The following is an 8,966-nucleotide window of genomic DNA, read 5'->3' as shown; positions in this document are numbered from 1 at the left end:
CAAGTTGCCCAGGTGGGTCTCGAACCTGGGCACAGGCAATCCACTCACCTCGGCCTCCCCAAGTGCTGGGATTATAGGCTGAACCACCAAACCCGGCAAAGAGTTTTAAATGGAAAAAAAATTCTAGTGTTTTGTATACTTTTTCATTGATTACTTAGAGTTCTCAGAGTTAACTAAAGACCATAGGAAACTATGAATGTTGTTTCATTTTCCAAGAATCATTTAAATGACAGTGACAAAATGCCCTCTATAATACTAGTTGAGACAGAAGTATGAAAAGTTTGTTTTCATTAATGAATAAAGAGGCAATCTCAGTTTCTTTAAGAATTGTCAAAGATTGAGGTCTCATGTGAATTTGAGTTTACTTAATGTCTTTAAGATTTCACATTCAAAACAGTGTGTGTGTGTGTGTGTGTGTGTGTGTGTGTGTGTGTGTGTGTGTGTGGAAAGAGAGAGAGATTCTCATATGTTGAGGGTCAGATCATCTCTTATTTTATCATAGAATCATTGACCTTATCAGTTAATCAGTCTGTTCAATTAAACATTGAAAACCAGTCACAATATGCAATGTTAAGCAGAATGAGTCATAGACAGAATTCCAAGTCTATTTTTTATAAGGGTTTTTGAGAGAAGGTTTTCTTTAAGTGACAGCTATTAGGTCTGAAATAAATTTCTGTAGAGCAACTAGGCAAGGGTTAGAGATGAAGGGTGGTTTATCTTTAATCTCATACATCCACAAAAACTAGGTAGGGAAAGACCACTATAGCACCTGGTATTTGAATTGTTGTATTACTCATCAGTCTATTGATACAATCTGCTTTCAGATTTTCATTCATTCGCTCAATACTGGGCAATGCATGGGCTAATTAATAGTCACTGTGGGTTAATTAATAGTCACTGTGACTATGGGCTAATTAATAGTCACTGTGCTAAATAACTGTCCACTACTGTATTGTCAGCACCAAGGATTTTACTTTGCACATAGTAGGTGCTCAAATATTTGTAGAACCCTAGAACTTGATATAAAATTTATACAACATGATGCTTCAGACATGTGGGATTGAAATTGGCAAGATATAGAGGAATTCAAGAATACGTCATCTGCAAACTTCTTAGAAATTCGTGGATATTAATTTGCACAATAGAGAGTTTTTTGAAAAGCAGCCTGAAAAATCACACCTTTCACAGTTCAGTCATATTTTATATTGATTTACATTATCTACTCAGAGCTCTTAGTCTTCATGTTGGATTGATCTTTAGTTGGCTCAACCTTTCTTTAATTGAACTTCTTTGCTACTTCCTCTTCTAATTTCCCTGCCTCATTTCAAATACACAGTGATCTAAAGCAACCACTACATAAAAAGAATTCCACCATGACTACAACTTACATATATAAGCTACACACATATATATAGAACATATATACTTTATATATATAGTTTAATATCTAATATACAAAAGACAACTTTTCTTTCTAACAAATGATATTTCAATTTATATTAGTTTTTTAAAAGAGGAGATGTACCTTTTTTTCTATAGTAGTAATTATTTTGGGAAAATAATCTATTATAGAATAATCACAGTATTGGGTTACCTTGCATTGTAGAAATTATGAATCAATATTGCTCTTTAATTATTAATTTAATTTCATCTCAAATTAATTTCCATGTCCTTTTCATTATTTCCCTTTCTTTTATTTGGAAAGCATTATTGATTCACAGGGAATTAATTTTTAATCCAGAAAAATAATAAGAAGTCAGGCTGACCTAGGTTCAAATCTAAGTTCAGCATTCATTATATTTGTATCTTTGGGCAAATTATTAAGCCTCTTGGCCTCTAACCTTAATTAATACAAGTGGTGGCAATAATAACTCACAGGATCCTTAAGAGAATGGAATACAATAATATGTTAAACCACTTAACCCAATATCTGGTACATACAGTTGTGTTTATTAATACTATTTTTGTCATTATTTGTTGTACTATTGAGTAACTAATAGGTATATATACTCCTATTTCTGATTCAGGCTTTACTGTCTAGACAAGATTGCTAGCTTTCAGCAAGAAAATTTTAAAAGTTACCTTTAAGTCATTTGTTTGTTAAATTTAAAATACAGTGTTGTTTTTGTTTTGTTTTTATAAATAATGGAAGTTTGCTCTATAATACCAAAATAAAATCTAACAATGGGATATTGGCTTTATTTATAACAACCCACAAGGTTGTGATTTACTCTGACAACTCAAGCTCTGCATTTGTTATGATTATCATTAGAATGTATGATATTTGTAGGAACTAGAATCAGATAGTTGGAAGGAAAGTATGGAAAATGCTTTAAAATATGGCATGAGAGTACATTAGTGCCAAAAGAAAACAATATGCATTAGAAAATAATTACATCAACAAGCCTGTGAATTCCCTAGAAAGGTGGCAAACAGTTCTGATTTTCAAAGCAAAGTTAATGACACTGAAAATGTGTCTCTTCTATTCGCCAGCTATACTGCATAATATATTTAAAGTCAATACATATAGTATATCCCTACATACCCTTATAAAAATATAAGTCCCAGCTAAATAAATAATATTACTCTATGCATCAGTCAAGCTTTATTTCTACTAAGTAGTTTACTTACATGTGTTAGTAACCACACAATCTGTTCCATGGTTTGCTCTTCTATGGTAAACTCACAAATAGTTGATTCTGCCAGTTCCTCTTACTATGAGCTAATAATTAATTTGGTGGTTTTATGAGAGGACGGTTTCCAAAGGCCAGAATGGCAAGTGTACAGTATATTAATTCCTGTTCTCTGAGGTTGGGTGAATACAGAACTGGAAGAGAAAAACTCAAGTCTGCTAATAGAAATTTACTGTACTCATTTCACCCCAATTATATTATCAATCACATCTCATTAGTTTCCTAATCAAACTATAAGTATAAAACATACATACAATCATATTTTTTAGCTACTAAAATATTACATTCATTTTCCAAAAGGCTAATCACATTAAATTATTGAACCTAAGAAAAATAAAATTCTATAACTGCAGCAATTCAAACTTGCCAGCTGAAACCCATTTTTCAAACAATAAACAAAGTCTATCAAATAATAACTTACTATTCTTGGGAGATTTTTTCCTGTAGCAATCAGATTTTAATTATGAAGCAAGCATCAAATATGACAAATAGCCAGTAAAATCAAATGACTATCTTTTGCCCAGTCAGCTTTCTTCTTGCTCTGTTTCTGATTATCCTTAAGAAAGCGGGAGGATTTTTTTTTTTAATTCAAAGCAAGACAGAATTAAATACAAATTCCCAGTGAAGAGTGTGATAACATTTTCAAGTCTATAGGCACAAAAGTTATTTCTACATATCCTTGCACGGTGATTTTGTAAGTGGGAAATAGTTCTGACTTCACCATGGTTCATAAAAGTATTTTGATCATTGGAAGCATTGCAATGAGACAATGCTTCTTGGCACTTAAAAAAAGTCAGCTTTAATTTCTAGGCACACGTAGAGAACACTACCAAAAGCAGAAAGAAAAGTAACTTTTATTTTTCCTAAGTAAAATACAAAAATAAATAATTATATGAAATAGACATTTTACTTGCTACTACTGGAATTTTGTACAGGGAAAAGGTGGGATACTAATTAGATGAATTGCATTTAGTGTAATACATACAGAAAGAATGCAAAAATAATTTTCTAAATTACAGTAACAGAAGAGGCCACTGATATGATAAGGTGGCAATGGAGGGAGACTTAGCAGTGAGGCCAAAAGGAAACCCTATTATAAAGAAAACCATGGTTATTGAGGAGAATCTGTGAAGGAACCAGATGTTAGTGATCCCATCCAGGTCAAATGAAGTTAAATTTGAAGAAATGGCAGAAAAAATCATCTGGAAGTAAGTTTATGTGAGTTAGCACTGTAAACGCTATGTGTTGCTTGCCACTTTTCATAAACCAAATAAATACTACTTTTATAGAATTTGGTATAAATTTCACACAATTAGAAATGCAGATATACTTACTCTCTACCAAAGCCATGACCCCCTAAACTGGCAGTTAAATCATGTTTATAATTAGATATAGCAGCATTTCAAGGCTGACTTCAACCAAGAATTACCTACTTAGCTAAGCTAAGTTTCATCAGCAAAGGAGAATTAAAATCCTTCTCTGATATTCAGTCCCTAAGAGTTTACACCACCTCCAGACCAGCTCTACAAGAAACCCTTAAGAAAGTATTAAAGTATTGAATATTAAAGAAAGAAAAAAATAAAAAGAAACACAACACCCTTCCCAAGAATGCAGAAAAATATTGAAAACACACATAAATCAACTAAATTTTTTTTTAAAAAGACAGCAAACAAACAGCAGCAGCAACAACAAACTCTATAAGAACCTCATGACAGGGATAAACTCTCATGTCTCAATAATTTAAACTTTTTAATGATAGACTTACTCTACCCTATCCTATCCCATTGTTTGATCTAGATTACTGTTGAGATTCATTGTTTTCATTTATTGTGACTGACTTTTAAAGCAAACTTAATTTTAGAATAGCTTTAGAGTGTCGAACCTAGTATAGAGAATTCCCATATACCCCATGCCCAATTTCATCTACCACTAACATCTTACATTATTATGGTTAATTTGTCATAATTAATAAACCAATATCAATACCTGACTACGATAAAATCCATACCTTTAAAGAATTCCTTAGTTTTTACCTAATGCTCCTTTTCTGTTCCAAGATCCCATCCAGGATGCCATATTTCATTTAGTAGCCATGTCTCCTTAGGCGTGGCTCCTGGTGACTATGACAGTTTCTCAGACTTTTGGTGACCTTGACAGTTTTTAGGAATACTAATCAGATCTTTTTTTTTAGAATATCCTAAATTAGGGCACGCCTGATTTTTTTTTTCATTAATAGACAAGTTATGAGTTTGGAGAGAAAGACAATGCTCATCATATTACATCAAGAGTATATACTACTAGTGCCATGTAATGGTTCATACCTGTAATCCCAGCACTTTGGGAAGCCGAGGCAGGAGAATTGCTTGAGCCCAGGAGTTTGAGACCAGGCTAGGCAACACAGCAAAACCTAATCTCTACAACAAAATGCAAAAATTAGTCTGAGGCATGGTGGCATGCCTGTAGTTCCAGCTACTGCGGAGGCTGAAGTGGAAGGATCACCTGAGCCCAGGAGGTTGAGGCTTCCGGGATATGTGATGGCACCAATTCATTCCAGCCTGGGAAACAGAGTAAAACCCTGACTCAAAAAAACCCCAAAAAACAACAAAAAAAAACCAAATACTATCAAAGTGACTAATCACTAGACCAAGCATTCACAATTGCCCGTTTCTTACCTTCTTATTTATATTGTCTAGATATTAGTACAGCTTCACTCCTACTCACAGAACCCTGAACTTAGTTTCCTCCAAGCCTGAGCACATACTAAATTACAGAACATGCCTCTCTTATCAGGTTATCCTGAGAATTGATTGACCACAGCAAGCTGTCTTTTCTATTAGACCACATTGGTCACTATTTCCCCTCACTTGCCCAATGTCATTAGGAAACACTGCAAACTGAATGACTTTAAACAACAGAAGTTAAAATTTATTTTCTCATGGTACTAGAGAAAAGATGTCCCAGATCAAGGTATCGACTGGTTTGGTTTCTTCTGAAGTCGCTCTCTTTGACTTGCAGACAGCAAACTTCTGATTGTGTCCTCACATCTTGTCTTTGTGGCATGTATCCCTGGTGCCTCTGCATATGTCCAAATTTCCTCTTTTCGTAAGGACACCAGTATGATTAGATTAGGGTCAATCCATATACCCTTATTTAATTTAATTACCTCTTAAAAGGTGCTATCTCCAAATACAGTCACATTCTGAGATACTGTAGTCCCTTCAGTCAGAAATTTCACTTTTCAGGGATCCAGTTACCTGCAGTCAAATCTTGGCCCCAAAATAAATGAGTACAATGAAAGAAGATATTTTGAGAGTGAGTGACCTCACTCATACAATTTTTATTGTAGTATATTATTATAGTTGTTCTATTTTGTTATTATTGTTAGCCTCTTACTATACCTAATTTGTAAATTAACTTTATCATGGGTACATACAGGAACAAACATAGATATATAATGTTCATATTATCTACAGTTTCCGCCATCCACTGTGAGTCTTAGAATGTGTCCCTTTTAGGTAAGTGGAGACAACTATGCCAGAGGTTAGGATTTCAACATATGAATAAGAGGTAATGTAGTTCAGTTCATTGCACACAACCTTCTTTTACGTACTGCTTATTCCTACTTACTCCATCAAAGAAAAGTCTTTTACAGTTTGATTTTGAGACACTTGCAGAAATGCCCAATTTCTGAGATCAGAGAATTATCCTTATTACAGTAGTCTTTTGAATAAAGTTTTTCTTTCTAAGTCAAGATTGTTTCTGATACAATTTTGATGTAGACTTTTACCACACGACTGAGGCAGTGTCTGTCAGATATCTCCACTAAAAGATTTCTCTTCCCTCTGACTCTTTTTCATATTGTACTCTTTGGAAAGAAGTCACTAGGCGCATCCAACACTTGGAGTGGGGAATTATGCCCACTCTTCTTTAGGACAGAGTATTTTCACAAATTATTTGGAATTCTTTTACACAAGAGATTCACCTATTCTCCCATTTATTTGTTCAAACATTTATTTATATTCATGCAGAATCATGGATATTTATTCATTTGGGGGATTATAATCCCAAACTGCTTTATTTATTTTATTTATTTGAAATAGATTTTTAAACCAATATTTGAACCAACTCAGCTGACTCATACACACGTGAGTCTTGGCCAATCACTGTTCTTCTTTCATTAATCTTCATGTTTGACGAATCTGGGTGGGACCTTCAACTCCAAATGCTTGCCTTCATGCTTGTCTCAAAGACCAAAGTAACAGTGTGGGCCATTCGGGTAACTAACTGGTTCCTATTTCTTTCTTGGCGACAGCTGAGAACTGTAGACACTGTTACCTTGTTAGAAACAGCATTGAAGACTAAGAGGTAGTAATGTTTCAACCAGCTTTTTCAAGGAAAGTATAGATGTTAAGTAACCAATCAGTCAACTAACCATATGCCCTTCAAATATTCTTACAGTCAAAGAATTCTGATAAAAATGATCAAGGAGTATAGAAACATAATAGCCCATATCCATAAAAATGAGCAAAGAAAGCTAAATATGCACAAAGACTAACCAAATCTTGACAAGCCATGAATCACACAAGCAAATGTTGTATGATATGATTAAAAACAATTTAGTATGGAATCAGTGGTTCAGCCTGTAATCCCAGCACTTTGGGAGGCCAAGGCGAGAGTATTGCCTGAGCCCACGGGTTTGAGACCAGCCTGGGCAATTTGGCGAGACTTCGTCTCTACAATAAATAAAAAATTAGCTGGGCGTGGTAGTGCATGCCTGTAGTTCTGGCTACTTGGAAGCCTGCGGTAGAAGGATCACGGAGCCCAGCAGATCGAAGTTGGGGTGGGTGGTCGTGAGTGTGCCATTGCACTCCAGCCTGGGCAACGGAGTGAGACTCCACCTCAAAAAAAAATGTAAATTTAAATTTTAAAAAAATTAGTGTGTCATATTGTTCTGGGGTATTGATTTGTTCTAAATGTAATTTCAGCAAATTTAAGGAAGTTAGGAATTACGTTTAAATCATAACTCCTCTGCATGCCCTTTTATGACTCTTACTGCTAATACTTCCATTTTTTTCCAGAAGCAAACAAATCTTTTGAATCACCAAATGTAGATATCTATTATAGCCTTTAAACTTCCCTCTAAGCAAATCAAGAATCTTAAGAGATTTTACATGGAGGTATTTGTTCATCTGTTTATAGCCATTTATTTAAACTACCCACCCCACACACACACACACATACACAGGAATCTAAACTAAGGATTAGGAAATGTTTATGAGAAATAAAGGATTGTAAGGTTTGACCTCTATTATTTTCTGTAGACTGAACTACAGATTGTTAGATTTAAATCCAGGTACTAATTAAACTCAACTATAAAAAAGTATGTTTTATATATAATTTCAATGTAGATAGACATTGTAGTTTACATATCTGTAAATTTGATATCTATATCTTTTTTTAAATGATTTTATAAAATGAATTGGAGTGACTCAGCTAATAATTTATAATAATCAGCATCCTTGATTTCCAAAGGAATTCAAGTAGGAATATCTCATTTGAAGATTGGCATTGACTCAATGACTTTGACCTTAACTGAAGAAATGTAATAAATACAATGCTGCAATTTACATTGCACAGATGGCACCCGTTTTAAAATCTTGTGAATGTTGAGGGAACAGTAACTCTTTGGCCAATGAACCAGCCTGACTTAAATATAGCAAGCAGATTCGTTGTTTTTGGCTAGAGGCACTGAACCACAATAAGAGCCTATTCTCATTTTTATGACAGGACATGCACTGATGTTTTGACATTTCCATGATTTAGACAATTTGGTTGAAAATAACTACTTCATAAATTCTGGGAATGATAAGGAAAATTGCTCTCAGTTCAGTTTCAGCAATTTTAAAAGGCTAAATATATTTCAGACTTGTAAAATAAAGGGACAAAAAAAGAGAAAAGAAAATGAGCATATTTGGCAGCAAGAATTAATTACTGAAGTTGATTAACTAGTTGTAAATTTTAAAAAATCTTTAGGTCTTATATTCTTACAATTGCTTCCCTTTTGTTTTTCTACTGAGTATTATGTGCATTGTTGACATCTACAAAATAATATGCAGATTCCCAGAATAAAATAATAAATATTAAATCTCAGTAGAAATAGGGCTTGGGGGACACACAGAATTGTCTTTCAATTCTGGCTCCGATTCGCATAAGTCAGGGGAGCTCTTGAGCAAGATACACAATCTAAACAAGTATACTCACTTTTAAATATGG

This window comes from Carlito syrichta, unplaced genomic scaffold, assembly GCF_000164805.1.
Source record: "Carlito syrichta isolate Samal-C Ts95f unplaced genomic scaffold, Tarsius_syrichta-2.0.1 Scaffold303958, whole genome shotgun sequence".
Classification (NCBI taxonomy): Eukaryota; Metazoa; Chordata; class Mammalia; order Primates; family Tarsiidae; genus Carlito; species Carlito syrichta.
The sequence above is the reverse complement of the archived record's forward strand: the minus strand, read 5'-3'. Positions refer to the sequence as shown.